The sequence below is a fragment of the Perognathus longimembris genome, chromosome 6, assembly GCF_023159225.1.
Source record: "Perognathus longimembris pacificus isolate PPM17 chromosome 6, ASM2315922v1, whole genome shotgun sequence".
In the NCBI taxonomy this organism is placed as follows: domain Eukaryota; kingdom Metazoa; phylum Chordata; class Mammalia; order Rodentia; family Heteromyidae; genus Perognathus; species Perognathus longimembris.
The window spans coordinates 24,320,795-24,338,552 of NC_063166.1; the positions used below are offsets into that span (position 1 = coordinate 24,320,795).

The 17,758-nt window shown below is 40.8% G+C and overlaps 1 protein-coding gene across 11 annotated transcripts in view; it reads left to right on the top strand.

Moving 5' to 3' along the window:
* The window catches only part of Atxn1 (ataxin 1), a 411,842-nt gene that overhangs the window by 141,410 nt on the left and 252,674 nt on the right, over positions 1 to 17,758 (top strand). Inside the window, exon 1 of one of the 11 annotated variants that reach the window (XM_048348432.1) lies at positions 14,521 to 16,759. The exons of the other annotated variants lie outside the window; for them this stretch is intronic. The gene's annotated coding sequence lies outside the window, so the exon portion shown is untranslated. Of the gene's footprint in view, positions 1 to 14,520; positions 16,760 to 17,758 lie in introns of those variants that run through there. 11 annotated transcript variants of the gene reach the window in all.

Below are 17,758 nucleotides of genomic sequence, written 5' to 3' on the forward strand. Positions count from 1 at the left end.
GTGCTTTTCTATCAAAGCCGAAGCCCAGGGCTGGGAACATGGCAAGAGTGTTTGCATCATAATACATGAAGCCCTGGGTTTGATTCCCCAGCACCACATATATAGAAAACAGACAGAAGTGGTGCTGTGGCTCAAATGGTAGAGTGCTAGCCTTGAGCAGAAAGAAGCCAGGGACAGTGCTCAGGTCTGGAGTTCAAGGCCCAGGACTGGCAACAAACAAACAAACAAAAAAAGCTGAAGCCCAGAGTTCCAATCCTATTATCTCCCATTCCTACAAAAAATTCTTTTTACATTTTTTTTTTTTACTTTTTTGCTGGCAAGTCTCGTTATAAAAGTACCATGAAATAAATGGGATGGAAGGTTAGGGAAAAATGTCTAGATTATGCCTACTTTCATTGAGTTTGATGCAGCAAGTCAGAATATTTTTGTTAGCATGTTTGCTTTCATTGAAACTTCTTAATTTTATGTCTTGGAGCCAGCAATATGTGATCATTTGTTGTTGTTCATGAGATGACATTGCTTGCAAAATCATTGTGATGCATTAGAAATTCAACAGAAAGAAATTTTCTAAAGCCTGGATTCCTTTCCCTCCAAGACCAGTTTTGAATTGACTTAGATAGACACAGGAAAGGCATTTGAGTTATTTGAGATCTGAAATCACCAGCTCAAAGAGAATATTCAGGTCTAAGTTAGCAAATTGGCACTTGGTGGCTACGTAGTGCTGGCGGGTAGATGTGTTCCTTGTACTACCATTAGGAAAACAGGCAATACCTAGTAAGAATGCATGTAAGTTTAGCAGTTTTCCTTGTGGAATTTCCTTAGAATAACTTCTGTGTGTTGTGGCAAAGGGATCAGTTGGCTGTCCATCATAGCCTTACTTGTGCTAATTATAGCTTAAAGAAATAATCCCAAACCACCCCACTGTTTATCAAAATGGAATAGGTAAATCAAATGATGATATAATCAAATAATATACTAGTCTACACCAATGAAGGTGAGTGATCAAAAACTGTGTAGAACTATGCACCTAAATCACTACAAATTGATGATAAGCCTATGAAGCAGGTTGCAGGAAAATTAACAAAATACGAATGAGCCAGTCTAAAAGTTTTCAAAATATACATAACGAAACAAGTTGAATTTTACCCTGAGATGGTTAAAAACAAATTGGAACCCTAGAAAGCTATTTGTAATTCTACATATTTGGAAGAAGAAAATCAGGGGATTGTGATTCAAAGACAACAGGAGCATAAAAGTTCATGAGATTTCATCTCAAGCAATGGCTGGGTGTGGTGGTACACATCTGTAATCCTCGGTGGCACAGAAATCAGCTAAGGCTGGCCTGGGCATAAAGTGAGACCCTTCCTCTTGGAAAATAGCCAATGTGGAAAAGGCCTGGCTCAAGTGGTAGAGCTTGAAGCCCAGAATTCAGCTTCCCATACTGCCAAAAATAAATGAAAAATAAAAGAGAGACGTTGATTCAAACTCTTATCTCTCTCTTTCCTTGAGGATATACGTGGAAGTAAGAGCTACCAGCTATTTCTGCCATTTCCATGCTTGTATGAAACTTCTAGGTACTCTGCCTAGTGAGTTTTTAAAATATCACATACCCACTACTGGCAAGCTAAAATTCAACAGAGAGATGGCTGGTTAAAAAAGAAATGCATGCAGCAGAACATTTTATGTGTGTGTGGTGTTTTTTTTTTAAATTAACATTCCCAAAATAGAATTTTTGAAGAGAAGCTTTTCTTGAATGATGATAGATTGAAAGCTATAACTAAAAATAGAGCTGTAAGTTTTAATAAATGAAAATTAGTCAAGATCCTTCTTGGTACTTCCTGGGTTTAGAACTGAATCTGTCACCTCATTGCTTTAACTAACGTGGGCCTTACCTAGTCTCACATCTCTAGTCTTCCTTGCCTGCTGGGTTATCTTTTCGGGATCACCATCAGCACCAACACCTTCAGCACCATCACCATCATTATCACCATCACCCACTTCACTTGCTGTCACGTGGCCTGAGTTAAGGTCTTTGTAAATGTCCCATTTCACGAAAGCACCTTCCTGTCTTCAAATATTTGCATTGTTCTGGGATGGATTCAGTTGCCTTTGCTGCTCTTGATTTTCCTTATACCTCTTGATATTTCTCTCTCTATCCAACTCAGCAGAGAGATGCTTCTAGTCCATCAAAATGAGGCTGTGCCTTGTGAGAGCACTAGAGTACCTCGAGAGTTTGCCACAGCGCCTTGCACATCTAAATGCACAGTAATTAGGCACCAAGTCAGCACATGACTGAATTATCTCAGTAACTCTTTGAGCTAGATATTGCTATTATTATTCTTCAGATTAAACAACAACAACAACAACAACAACAACAACAGCAACAAACAACCAGAGGCTCAGTATGTGAAGTTCCTCACCCACCTTGTGAATGCTGAGGGCTAGAGTTCAAAACCAGGGTGCCTGACACCAAACACAGCTGTCTTACCTGCTCCATTGGGCTGCCTGTCATCTGCTGACAATTCTGATGTGACTTTCTCCTTTTATTTCCCCTTGTGGCAGAGAGTATCATTCCTTCTTTTCATACTATCAAATCGTCATTTGTTTAATTCCCTAAATATACCTTTCTACCAAATAATTATGCCTCCTTTTAAGACTTATTTCTATTTTACACGTACAAAGACTTCCCCACATTTCAGATTCAGCTAATTCCAGTCTTCTGCAGCTCTCACCCTGCCCTGTTGAGTGCTATTGTCTAGGCCTGCGGCGATGTCTAGCCTGTGAGAGCTGCAGACATGGCTTCTTCACCTAGGAGAATTTACAGGGTGACACACGGAGCCACATCATCTCCATGCATGTGGCCCCGTGCTGTGTCTAATGGCATCTAATAACCTTGGGCTCTGAGCAGGTAATGCCTGCTAACCTGAGCTCATTTGTCACTTCCACACTGGATTGAAACAACTCTGGATGGGAAGAGGCAAAAAAGCCTCTCCCGGATGCCTGGAAGCCATTTATAAATTCAGAAAGCATTTATTCTTGTCATTCTCCTTTGTTTTGTTTTGGGATGCAAGGGCTGGCTGGCTTTGAAGTTAAAAATAAAATAGCTAATGTTTTATTTAAAGCTGAGGTCGTCACCTTTATTTTTAATACTACCTCAGGTCTAGCTGGGTCCCGGATGAGAGCCCTAGACCAAGGCATGCAGGACTGGCCAGTGGGTAGGTTGCGCCCTGGAAACAGCCCGGAGTCTCTCAACTGCTCAGCTAGTCTTCCTCAACTTACTGTTTACCATCCATTTTCTGGAGGGTAAAAGCCCCATTTCTCCCCCTTAGGCTATATGTGGGCCAGTTGATGATCAACAGCCCCTGGTTTCTTTGATCACTGACTTTTGTATCAAAGCCATCTGTTGTAGACCTGGGTTGACTGTTCACAGAGCTCAAAGTGTCTCTCTGTTAAGCCTTTCTATTAACTATTCCTCAAATTTCTTAGATGCCTAAGACATGACATGAGGGTGTTTATCTTGGTAGATTGTGTGTGTGTGTGTGTGTGTGTGTGTGTGTGTGTGTGTGTGTGTGAGAGAGAGAGAGAGAGACAGACAGACAGACAGACAGACAGAGACAGAGACAGACAGCCCTGTATGAAGACATGCATGGTTGGTCAATGGGCCAGGAGATTCTAGAATCAGATTGTCTTGATCCCCTTATGGGATTGTATTCACTGCACATCTGCAGAGAAAGACAACACACACAGAGAGAGAGAGAGAGAGAGAGAGAGAGAGAGAGAGAGAGAGAGAATGAATCTAGGCCTTTAAAAACATACACTTCCCTCTGAAAATCAGGCCTCTGAGTTCACAAGTTACCTGTGGAACAGCCAAGGACAGAGCAGCCATACATTCAGGCCTCAAACTTACACTGGTGATTACTCTTACCATGGTCCAGACATTGAGCCAAGTGCATACCATACCGTATAACCCAACAACATAGCTAATGTTTGGGCTCCATTTGGCAGATAAGAAAGTTGAGGCCTAAGAAAATTGACCCCGAATGGCAGAATTTCAAGTAACAGAGTCTGATTTGAATGTAAGCAACCTGACTCTTAAATCTGTTCTATCCATTACTCCATTTTTCCCTGACCACAGAAACACTATAGATTTATTTAGGAAAACAAGAAATACAAAAAAAGAATGACGAGTGCAGTGCCAGTGGCTCATGCCTGTAACCTTAGGTACTCAGGAGGCTAAGATCTGAGAATTGTAGTTCAAAGCCAGCCTGGGCAGGAAAGTCCTTGGGACTCTCCAATTAACCACCAAAAAGGCCTAAGTGGATTGTGAATAAAGCTAAGGGACAATGCCCAAACCCTGAATTCAACCCCAGGACCGGTACCCAGAAATAACAAAAAGAAAGATAAATATCCCTCAAAATAAACACAAACATTTTTGGTGTCTCTAGCCACCTACATGTTACAACTCGGACTATTCTGGTTGTCCTGGGTGTGAGCTTAGTCATTCACTAGGCTGTATGTTCTCCAAGCCAACAGTGTATGTTCTTATGGCCTATAAAGTTGTGCCTTTCTTGTAGATATTTATGCTTCTAGTCACCATAAGTAGAGTTCTTATCATTCACTGTAAGTCCCAGGATTTATGCAATGAGTCTATTTGTTCAACATTTAATTCTCTACTTTGCTCTTATTAGGAATGCCATGTTTGACTTCCTTGTATGTCTTTCATTTTTGCAATAACTCTGGATGATTCAGGTAAATTTCTAGAATTGGAGCTGTTGGCTCAAATACTCAGGACCTTTGTAAGGTTTTTGATATGTGTTATTAAATCACTCTACTTGAACACTTACCAAGAGTGACTTTTTACCAGTCTGTATTCTGGACCACACTCAGTACTGGAATTATAAAACAGACACAAACAAAGGCTTTGCCAACATGATAAGTTAAAAATTATATCTTTGTTTAAATGTGCTTTTGTCTTGAGCGTGATCTTGTGTGAGACTGGATGTTTTCCTGATGTTTCTCAGTTTTTTATATTTCTTGCAAAAATCAGCTATTTACATTCTTTGCTTTGTGTTCAGAAGTGTATCTTTTACTTGTAATTATATGTATTTGTGTATTAGTAATATTCACTGCTAGTGTTGTTAGGAATATATTTCCACATGGATATTTTCCTTTGAATTGTATTCATAATGATCTTGTTGTACAAATATTCAAAACAGGTATAGAGTTAAACACATTAATGGTTTTTTTGCTTTTATACCTAAAAGAGCCTTTTATTTAGTAAGATCAAAGAAATATGCACTTGTAATTTCTTACAGCTCTTACTGTCTTGTAGTTAATATTTGAAGTTTGTTTTAATGTCTGGGTTCAGACACGAGTATCTAGGGCACTTTTGCCAAGTCTATCCAATTTTTCTCCTGCCATTCATTTCTTTCGCTTTCAGTAAGTAACAGAACCACCACCATAATTGTGTCCTGAAGTTTTTCTGACTTCAAGTGTACATCAGATCTTTAATACTCAGTTTTCTATGTGTATTTCCATTTCAATTTTGATTATACGGTTTTCGTAATTTGTAAGGCAAGCAGGGAAGCTCTCTCCTAGGATTTTCTTTTTTTCTGAAATTTCTTAGTTATTTTTAGCCTATTCGTTTATTATTCCATACATGCACGATGGAAGACTAATTTGCTCAGATGTAAAAACATCTTTAAAACAGATCTTTACTGCAACAAATTGCATATGGGTTTGTAGAGAACGGAAGCCTCCTTACTCTGTGACAGTTTTCGATCCATGCAGTCTTCCTCTGTGTACTAGTAAAACATGGTCTGTTGCTGTTTTTTGTTTTGTTCTGTTTTGTTAATAAAATTTGAGCCACTTCAGTTAAGTTTCCCATAGAGATTTTATAGTGCTAGTTATAATTATGAACTTTAATCTTCATATCTTTTATGTTTTCAGCTTTTATTGCTCGGCTTTAGGAAAAAGAATAATGTATATATGAGTGTGCACATGCACATCTCCTAATAACTAGCCATTTTATTAATATCACTAAATTCTTTAAATGCTCTCAATAGGCATTACTAGCATTTCCAATAAGGAAAAGCGAAAATGTTTTACTTTCATTTCTTCTGCAATATCCCAGAGTTATGTTGAATAGTAGTAGCAGAGCAGATACACGATTGAACTCCTGAATTTAGTAGTTTTTGCTATAGTGCAGATGGAACACAGGTCCTCAGCATACTAAGCAAATGCTCTACCACACTCTCTGCCCCCTGAATTTAATCTTTGATTCTTATAATTTTTTGTCTTTAATAAGATATTGGCTATTGATCTATGAAAGATGTCTTTCATTGTGGACAATGAGTAGTATTCTAATTTTCAGTATTTAAGGTTCAATGGAATCTTTAAGAAAATGCCTTTTCACTGTCTTTAATAAAAATAATTTTCCATGATGTCAGTAAAACCTTGACTTGTGTAATTTAATTTACATATCATGATATCTTCTATTCCTAGAAGTTTTGAAAGTACTTAATCCCCAAATTTAATCATTGGACTCGGCTTTTCAGCTGTTATGTTATGGAAGGTCTTGCCTCTGAGTTCTTTTCTTCTTTCTTTTTTTTTGAAGACAAGCCTCACTGTGTACCTCAGGCTAACATTGAACTGGTCCTCCCCCTCTGTCTCTGGAATGCCGGGATTACAGGCATGCACTATTAATCCAAGTTAGGAAATATTTTTCTGTAATAATTATTCTGACCATAAAAATTGAGTTTAAGTTAATATAAAAAGATTTTATTTCTCTAGAAAGCCTTCCACTTCTATATTTACAATGTGATTAACATGCACATTGTTTTCAACCAGACATATCTCTAATCTTCATGCTTTCATTTCTCTATTTTTAATTTCAGTTATGTGTTATTTAGACCAGTGCACTAGCTAGTGAGTAGTCTGTTTTGAGTTGTATGTTTCCAAGGACCCCCTTTTGAAATCTTTCATAGAAGTGTTTGTGTTGGTTTTGGTCACTATGTTTTGCTATCATGCGTGTTATTTCCCTTTTTCAGTTAATAGAGTTGAATGTCCTTTCATCTTAAATTTCCTTCACAATGAAAATTGAAAGTATTCGTGCTTCACTGGAAGTTACCTACATTTTGACGTACAGTGTTTCCATGCCGTGTTGGTTTGGCACATAAATGTCAACCCTCATTTGAAATGTACCCCTTGTCACCAAAAAGTCTACCCTGTGCCTTGCTTTATACATTGAGTTTTGATTTTTATATTAATATTATAACTGTTATTTTTTCAATATACAAGTGCCTGATACTCCTTTGCCCCATGTTTTATATTTTAATAACTGACTTACACATACCATAAGGTTATTTTACATTTCTTACTCCATCTGCAATTTGTTTATTTTGTGGTTGTTGCTGTATTGACTTGAGCTTGGGCTGGGCAGGTGCTTTACCACTTGAGGCATGCCCTCAGCCCAACTCTATTTCTTCACAGAATTGATACTTATCTTCAGTGTTGTTCTGCTTGTTCTAATTGTTGTTGTGTTATATTCTTTATTCTTTTTATGATTTCTTGATATTTCCATCATTTCCCATTTTGTGCAGCATGATCTATTCTTTAGTCATACTCTCATGGTACATTATATTTAGTCATCTACTTGTCTATTTTAATTTGATGAAACTTGATCTCTATTTCCATATGAGAAACATCAGGGAACTTACTTGACTATACCTGTTCACGGTGTAAAATGAGATCCACACATTTCTATTCTCCCCTAGAGTTCACCACTACTGGTCTCCCATGGCTTTTTTTTTCCTTAAGAATAGCAGTCTATCACATGAGCCACACCTTCACTTGCACCGTTCTGATGGCTTCAAACCTTGATTCACAAATGTCAGCCTTGCGTGTAGTTAGTACTACAGTATGAGCCACTAGCACCTGTCTACTACCTTGTAAAGATAAATGTACATATTTTAATCTCGTGAATGATTCTTTTTCAGTATTATGTAACATCTTATACAAATTGTGTAGATAACCTGAGTCCTTTGTTTGTAACTCCATTCAGCTGTTTCCTGTTTATACAACTCAGTTTCACATTACAAATACTTTAAAGCCCTGTAACTCCTTTTCCTTATTTTTTAAAATCAAATTTTGTTTGATTTAGAGAATTTTAAATCACGTTAGTGATGAAATACGGTATTTTCTCATTACGTCTTTAGATTCAAGAATATGCTTATCTTTAGTTGTCATATCTCAGTAGAAAACTTGATTTAGAAATTTGCTGTCAGAAATAGGCAGCTCTTTTCTTTTTTCTGTTGTCAAATAGGAGCCTCAATTTTCTTCTGCCTTCTCCTCCTCTTTTTCCTCCTCCTGCTCTTCCTTTATTTCCTCCTCCTCCACATCCTTTTTCTTCTTCTGTGTATGTATTGGGACTTAAACTCAGGGACTAAACACTGTCCCTGAGCACTTTTTGCTCAAGGCTGGCACTTTACCACTCAAGCCACAGCTCCATCTCCGCCTTTTTGGTGGTTACTTGGAAATGAGTCTCATAGATTTTCTTGCCCAGGATAGCTTTGAGTCATGATCCAGGTCTCAGCCTCCTGAGTAGCTACGATTACAGGTGTGAGCTACCAGTACCTGGCTTGTTTTAAATTTTATCTTTCAGTTTATCTTTGTTATCCTTTTCCTCTATTTTGCTGTAGTGTTTCCAAGTTTGTTCTTCACATAGTTGTTGATTTGACTTTCCTGATTGCCAGTTTTTACTTTTCATTATTCCTAATGCAGCTTTATTGATTGGTGTGTGTGGGGGGGTGTTGGTAGTGGGACTTGAACTCAGGGTCTCACACTCTGTCTTGGCTTTTTTTTCTCAAGACTGACCCTCTACCACTTGAGCCATACCAGCTTTCTAATCAGAGATAAATGTCTCAAGGAATTTTCTGCATAGACTGGCTTCAAATTGTGATCCTCACATCTCAGCCTTCTGAGTAGCTAGTATTATAAGCAAAAATATTTATGAATTTTACCCAAAAAAAGTCGATGGAGTTATGTTAAATAATAACTTCCTCCTGGGGTGTAGAGCACATCAGTAGAAGTTTATAAAAGTTAGGCCCACACATAGATTTGCCAGACACACAGCTTTAGCAGAGTGCAAGCTCCACCTGTATTCCTGCAATTGTCCCCCAGAGTGTCATGTGGTATGATCCAATTAGGTTCAGAAGAACATGGGGCTAGCAACTCTTCACTTTGCTGGCAATAACGTTTATGACCCAAAGTAAGGCCCATTCACCCTTTGTACTTTTCCTGGTGGCCTTTGTAACTGGGCTCTGGTTGTTCAGCAGATAATTGCTTCCCCCCAGAAGCTTTAGCCATCCTTCTAGGCCCTCCCTTCCTAGGGAGAGCAAGAATGCCCACATACTTTAAGGAAACAAAGAACAATAGTATCACATGTCTTTGGAGAAGAGTGAAAAAAAAAAACACCAACCAATTCTCTTTACATCTGGACACAATGTAGTCAGAAACAACAAGCTGGAAGTCAAGTGCACACAGGCAGAGGGTGTCTCACAGGTTTAATGAACTTAGAAGAGCTTTGTTTATTGACTTTATGTGGTATTTTCTCTGTTCTCACCAGTCTAGCTACAATTTTTGTCAACAAAGGTGACTCCATAAAAGAGAGACCATGGAATGTGTGTGCGTGTATGTGTGTGTCTGTGTGTGTATCAGTGTGTGTCTGAGTGTGTGCTAGAGACAGAGCTGATTTTCTTTCTTGCTGGAATATCTAGATCACAGGACATTCTAAACCAGAAGCAGCATTGCTAGGATTCTGTGAGGCAGATCTGGGTTTTTTGTTTGTTTGTTTTTGCTGTTGTTTTGTCAGTCATGGGGCTTGAACTCAGGGCCTAGGCACTGTCCCTGAACTTTTTTGCTCAAGGCTAGTTCTCTACCACTTTGAACCACAGATCTACTACTGGTTTTCTGGTGATTAATTGTGTCACAAACTTTCTTACCCAGGCTAGCTTTGAACTACAATCCTCAGGTCTCAGTTTTCTGAGTAGCTAGGATTACAGACATGAGCCACCAGTGCCCTGCATATAGAACAGATCTGATTGGTGTTACAATCAGAGGCACCTACTGAAATATTGGTCTGTACATAGTAGTTTAAGCTGGAGATCTGTTCAGAACAGAACATACAAACACCTGGCTTATTTTCCCCATGAATGGTCACTCTGTCATTTGTTGCCCACATTATGTGTGAGAAGGAATGTGATAAGACAGATGTGTGATCCGGTTGGCTCAGCGTGAGCTGAGGGCCCTTTGCTAAAGGCGAACAGCTTCTTTGTCCTGTGACGCCTTGGGCATTTCACCCCAGCTCTTGGATGTCCAGAAAGACATGTTGTGAACTGCAAACATGTGTTTGACCATATCAACATCAGTGATCAGTTTCTTGGAGATGTGAGACGTAAAGGAATGATCAAGGAGCCATCATTAGGGAACAACAATGAGCAGTTTGGTTGGGAATAGCCTTCACCTAAGATATCTTTTTTTTTTTTGACCTATTTCAGTGTAAAGCTAGAGATGCTTTCCAGCATTTGAACACAGTTGCCCAGGGGCAGATGGGAATGTTTCCGTGTGTTTTAGCATGACAGAAACAGGCTTGGTTCTTCCGACACTGGGAGTGTTCCTATCCTGCCATTTTATTTTGAAGTTATACAGTACTTTAATGCTGACACTGAGAGTGCTTTGCATGGTTATCCAGGAAATATTTCTACTTAGTCCTAGAAACACCTTTCTCCATCCAGGTACCCATCACACGTGTTCAAAGGTAAGCTCTTCTTAGCAATACTGTGCAAGGGACTTTAGTAAAGAAATGCAGTATTTATTGAGCCTAGGTGCTGTAGTAGGTGCTTTTGATATAGGACATCATCTAGTCCCATAGCTTTATGAATATGCACCATTAGCATGATAATTTTGTGGTTGAAGGAATGTTGTCTTGGGAAATTTCTGTAACTTGTCTCAGGCCACAGACTCAGTCACCTCTATGATCTGTGGGTTCTCTGGCTGGATAACATATGTGTTTACTACTGTACGCCCACTGAATTTCCTACTAATTTGCTTACTAAGAGAAATACATATATATATATGTATATATGTCTTACACTTATAAAATCCTGGTTATTCAATAGACTAAGAGCTGAGGTTTGAAGCCAGACCAGACAGAAAAGTCTCTTAACTCCAATGAACCACCATTGAGCAGGAAGTGGCTGTGACTCAAATGTTAGAGCGCTAGCCTTGAACACAAAAGGTCAAGTGAGAGTATGAGGTCCCCAGTTCAAGCCCCATATTGGTCCAAAAAAAGAGAAAGAAAATAAATGAAGTGCCTAACTATGAGCTCCCACATTCAAATCTCTGAGTTTACTCTCTATCTTCCCCGCCCCACCCAAACATCTTACCTATTTCCCACTGCCTCTGAATAATTTTGAATTGAAAGTAAGTGATCTTGCAAAGTGAAGGAGAAAAAGATTGTGTTAAGTGTTCAGGATGTTAGGATCATTCCAGGAGGAGCCCGGGACACCGAGAAGCCTGTTAGGTGCTCAGCCCTGCCACAGGCTAGTGCTCTTATGGCGGTAGGTAGGGAGGTCATCTCCATGACATGAGGTGGTTAGCAGGAAGAATTCCTGAAGGTCCACTCTAGCGCCCAGCTTCTGAAATTATATATACCACAAAACAGGAAGCCTGACCACAAAGAAACAGGATTTAGTGTTATCGCAAAATCTAACTTACAGAAGAGAGTTAGCTGGACTCATAGTTCATGGTACATTTAATTAATATTAATTAACCAATACTACACTGCCTGGTAATTGGGTATTAGTGAAAGCAGGTCACATAAAGGACTAAAAGTTTCTATGACGTTTACAAAAATAAATGCTCCTTCGTTTCTTGCCCTGGGATTTGTTTTCTGAGGTCTATAACGGGTAGTTTTTCACACTGTCTTCTGATGTTCTATAGAATATATTGCACAAATGTGCATGGAATATAAATCTGACATGTAACATACAGTAACCCAGGGTTCATGTCTGAGGTAGGCTTCCCTGTTGCTCCCTTTCAAAAACCCAAGTATAAAGCATTTTCTTTCTTTTCTTTTATTTCCTTCCTTCTCTCCTTCCCTCCTTCCTTCCCTCTCTCCCTTCCTCCCTCCCTCTCTTTCTTCTTTCTTTTTCCCTCTCTCCCTTCCTCCTTCCCTCCCTCCCTCCCTCCCTCCCTCCCTCCCTCCCTTCCTCCCTTCCTTCATTCTCCTTCCTTCCTCTCTTTCTTTCCTGTCAGTCCTAGTTCTTGAACTCAGGGCCTGGCCTCCATCCCTGAGCTTTTTCACTCAAGGCTAGTGCTCCACCACTTTGAGCCACAGCTCCACTTCTGGCAATTCATTTCCTGCCCAGGTTGGTTTTGAATCAGGACCCTCAGTAGCTAGGATTATAGGTATGAGCCACCAGCACCCAGCATAACAGCATTTTCTTTACTTCCCTGTCTTTTATCTCTATTTAGGATGGAATTTTGTTTCTGCTTGGTTTGTTTGTGGCACTAAGTATAGAACCCATGGCCTCACTCATGCTAGGCAAGTGCTGTATTGCTGAGCTGCACCTTCAGCTCTGTTCAAGGGCATGACTTCCATCTGTTCATAGTCTAGACCACATGATCAGGCCTGGTAAAAGGACCTTCAAGGTCTCTTTCCAAATCTATAGCTCATGGAAGATCCAACGTGACCCCTGTGAGTTCAGCTTCCTGTAACCTGCCCTACCAGGTCCCCACATCTCCAGGGGAGATTGTCTCCTGATGACTGACAACTGGGAAAATCCTAGCAGAGCCTCAGGGACTGCTGGGACTCCATGCTCCATTTCTCATGTCATTTGCCCCTATCTCTCATATCTGAGCTCTGATTTTGGTGACTGCCGCCTCTGGCTGCTCCCCTGTCCCATTCCCCCTAGATCCTATAGTCCCACCCAGTTTGCCCTGCTGCACACTGCCATGCCTCATCTCCAGCCTGCTTGTTGCGGGAGCCCCGGCTCTAGTTCCTTGGTTATGTCTTCATCTGCCTTTCCATGTCTCACTTCTGGAAACCTTATGGGGGGGAGGGTGTGGGGAGAGTGTGTGTGAGGGTAATATTTAAGATTCAACTCAGACCTCCAAATGAAGTCTCAGTGAAGCCTAGCTTCTGGCAAGCTCACCCCATGTATGGTAGCGATGGAGACCAGTATGACCTCACCCTTCTCTTGGCCACCTGCTCATCTTCAAGCAGGTCTTTTCTTGTGGAAATTTGCTTTCTATCATGTTCTGATGTCAGGGGCCAAGGTTGTGAGAACTCAACTGTTTGGACTATTGCGGGTTTTAGTAACAGAATTGAGGGAGTTGGCCTTGAGAGGAATGGCGCTATATCTTCCGTATTGGGGCATCCTGAGGTAAGGTCTGGGAAGAAGAAAGAAAATAGCCAGTGGCAAAGGCATGCCTGCTGCTGTTCAAAGGCCTCGGAGATGAGGAATGGTTAACCTAGGAAAGGGCTACTCTCAGACCTGCCTGTAGGGGGCGCCTGGTTCCAGCACCCAGGACCTCAAGCTTTCAGAAACTGTTGAAAGGATCAAGCTCCCACACTTGGATTCTGAGTAACAAGTCCCTGGTAGAGGTGGACAGGCTATGGTGCTGCATCCACCTACACTTGAAAACCGGTGTGTTCTGACAGTGGTCTTTAAGACTGCAGTGTGCTGGCTGCTAGTCATTACCTCATAATCCGTAGTATGTTCCATTCTAGTACATAACTTGGGCTCAGTTACATGGTCTCCCCATGGTCAAAGTAGAATACAAAACCAGAGGGTGATTTTGAAGGCCTTAACCCAAAGCAAAGCAAGCTGTTGTTTTCAAAATGGACCCTGTCACCTTATCCTATATTACCTCTCTTCCTTCAGAATGTTTGCTGGCTGATGCTGGAATTTAAGGGGAAGTAAAACTTCTGATACTTCACTTTAAAAATGAAAAGGCGGCGGCTGGGGATATAGCCTAGTGGCAAGAGTGCCTGCCTCGGATACACGAGGCCCTAGGTTTGATTCCCCAGCACCACATATACAGAAAACGGCCAGAAGCGGCGCTGTGGCTCAAGTGGCAGAGTGCTAGCCTTGAGCGGGAAGAAGCCAGGGACAGTGCACAGGCCCTGAGTCCAAGGCCCAGGACTGGCCAAAAAAAAAAAAAGAAAGAAAAGGCGGGGCTGGGTATATGGTCTAGTGGCAAGAGTGCTTGCCTTGTATACATACATAAAGCCCTAGGTTTGATTCCTCAGCACTACATATATAGAAAAACGTCCAGAAGTGGCGCTGTGGCTCAAGTAGCAGAGTGCTAGCCTTGAGCAAAAAGAAGCCAGAGACAGTGCTCAGGCCCTGAGTTCAAGCTCCAAGACTGGCAAAAAAAAAAGAAAAGAAAAGAAAAGAAAAGGCTTCAAGAACAGAGTGGAGTGAATTTGTCTGTTCCATGTGAGAAGTCATGAGCATTGATGATCCCAGGGACAGGTGGGAAGGGAGAGGGTTCAGAAATCCCTGGAGGCTGAGAGGTACCTAGAGGGAGCCAGGGGGAGGGAGATAGCCTATGGAAAACCTTCATCTCTCCTGCGGATCCCAGACAGTTCTGCCAAAACTTCCACTGGGACCGCAAAATAGATACAGAGGGCAGACACTTTGCTTATGCTTTGCACACAAAGGAATGTACAATAAAGGCGTGATGTTAAGTGCCTTAAATCCTTTGGCATAGGTTTTGAAAGCTGTAAGATTTATGACTTGAGAACCCTCACTTCGAGATACGTGAAAATTTCCTACTTGCCAAATCGATTCTACTTGTGTTTCTCCTCTGAGTTGAAAGACATAGATTTTAAATATCTGGCTTGCTCACAGATTGCATCCTATTCTAAGTGCAGACTGGGGGAAAAGTAAGGTGTTTGCAGAATTGGTGGAAGAATAAACATGAGGCCCCCAGTGGAACGCTGTGTCTACTTCACACCCTGTGCCCTGCAGGCAGATTGATTTCTCCCTCTTGGTGTCATATCACTTCTAACATGAGTCATTTTCTCTGAATGCCTCATAGGGTAAAGATGTTAATAAACGTACATATCAAGAATTTTCTTTTCAGTTTGTGCATGTCAGAGTGACTGAAGGTTCTTTGATTTCTGTTCTTGTCTTTTTTGGACTGCCTGTATAATTTCAGGAACAAGCCTCACTTTGTTAATGCCTCTTAAGTCTTGCCTCACCTGGCCTAGATTGCATGTATTCCAGATTGCAAGAGAGTGCTGAGGAAAGTAGCTGCAGCCAGCAACAGGCTCTAACAGCTGCGTCATTTTCTAAGAGTCAAAGGATATGACTTCAATTTCCAGGTCTGGCTTGGGCCCACTTCTTGAGAGCTGATATTGAATCCACCTCAACCTAGGAGTTGGAAATCATTGCACTTGCTGCCTAATTCATAACTTATAAGTGATTAAACTTGCTAAGTATTTCGAGGCTATTACTTTCATTCATTTATTCCAAACAAACATTTGTTGTTGAATGAATGGTGCCTTTGATATAAAAACACTGTACAGGCATAACACAACTGGCAGCTTGTAGATAGCAATTTTTTTTATTTGCTCTCCTAAAGGAATTTCATTACCAAATCCTCATGAGCCTTCAACCTCAAGAAGAATAATCCTTTCCTTTGTTGCAGTTTTAAATTTAGAATAATCAGACAATAGTGAAGTATTCTGTTCAAAGCATTCCTTTTAGGCGACCCATCTATTATACACTGCTCTTAAGAGGAGATGAATTTGATTAGCATTGAACATTCAATGTGTGGTGTTTTTTTTTTTTGCATAGCTAATACCAGGGAGAGGTTGTGCCTGCTGTTTAATATGATTACACAGTCAACTTTTAATTATCTGTATTAATGGAACAGAAACAGTGATATATATATATATGTGTGTGTGTGTGTGTGTATATATAGTGATATATTACAAAATCATTTCTTTTGATTCTCAAAAGAATCATTGTATGATGCTTTTATTTACTCATGGTTTGCTTAGATAGTATTAAAGTTATATTACATTTTGTGCAGACAGTTCATCAGGAGAAGGGCGACAGGAATGACCCAGGAACACATGAGAGGCTGAGGAAAGGTCAGCCGGAAGTTAAAACTTGATTACAGATAATATCCAGCATGAGTGATCTGAACACTGGGACTCTTGGTTATTAAATATAGAAAAATAAACAATTTACTACAGATGCAAAAGAAGAAGGATACATCAATAACATTCAAGATCTCTAGGAATAACACGTTATTTTTTTCCCTTCTTTTTTTGTATTTTGAAGTTTCCTGAAAGTGAATCTTTTAAAAATCCTGCTCTGGTAACACTACCAAAATGAATACTGTTAGTTTATGACCTAGAAAATGTGTTCTGGGTATCATGGAAGAGGAACAAGGGGTGGAGGGGGATTGAAAGTTGGACATATTCATGCTTTAAATAATATCTCCTGTAGTTGTGATGGTGGCTACTGTGTATTATTCAAAAACAACCCTCATCTTCCTGTTTATTCGGCTTGTGTTTAATGAGCACCAAAGACAGAAAGAATTTTTTTTTTTTTGCAGAAAATTAGCTTTGTGAATGAGAGCCTTTTGGATTTGCGAAGTCTTCGCAGTTAAAAATATATTTCTGTATCCATCTACGGCAGGGTGCCTGCTCTTCTTGCCATGTTTCAGCCTTCCTGTGGTCCGTTTGCCTGAGTGATGAGTGAAATTGCCTAGTTTGGGCCTGGAGAGGCAAGGCTGGCTGGCTCCTCACAGTCAGAGAGCCGGGATGCTACTGTGTCAGGAATGAAAGCAGACATTGGAGTAAGTAGCAGGAGAGTCTCTGACTCAGCCTGGTCACCTGCAGGTTGAAAGCTGTATTTCTTCTTCTGGCTGCCTGGCCTACCTGATGCTCCTATGCAGATGCACCTGGCCACTCCTCTCTCCACAGCTGGACACCAAGTCAGAAACAGCCTTGGGAGGAGGGAGGGGCTGCTCTTGTGTGGAGACTTGCCAGTCAGTGCCACTAATACACGTCAGAAAGAAGACCCCCACATGACTGTGGCAGAGCTGATTTCACATTGGTGATACAGATGGCGCTACAAAGACAGGTGCCCTTTGTTCCTGCCCCACCCCCCACCCCCACCTCAGTAGTTGCTGGCCGTCTTGTCATTTCCACTTCAGGAAGCTAGGAGCCTCCGCTGTCCTCACAGGTCATCCTGCTGTGACTTGCTCTGTGGAAAGGGAGGGGAGAAGCAGTGTCTGAGCATCTGCTGAGGATGTGGCCTGAGCCATGTGCTTTTACATGCATAATTGAACTTCAGCCTTGTATGAACCTGACACAGGTGTCCATGCCTCCTTTTATAGCCAGTGAGTTTGAAGATCAAGTCCTCATTTCCCCTAGAAAAAGTCTACTTATTTTATGTATCTGGATTCTCTACTTTCATATTTTCATCTTTAGCAAAATGATAAGCCAGACACCAGTGGCTTGTGCTTGTATAATCCCAGCTACATAGGAGGCTGAGATCTAAGGATCAAGCTTTAGGGCCAGCTTGGCCTGGAAAGTCTGTGAGACTCTTACTCCAATTATCCACCAAAGCCAGAAATAGAGCTGTGACTCAAGTAATAGAGCATGCCAGCCTTGAAGCTAAGGGACAGTGCTCAGCTCAGGTCTTGAGCTTAAGCCCCAATACTGGTACAC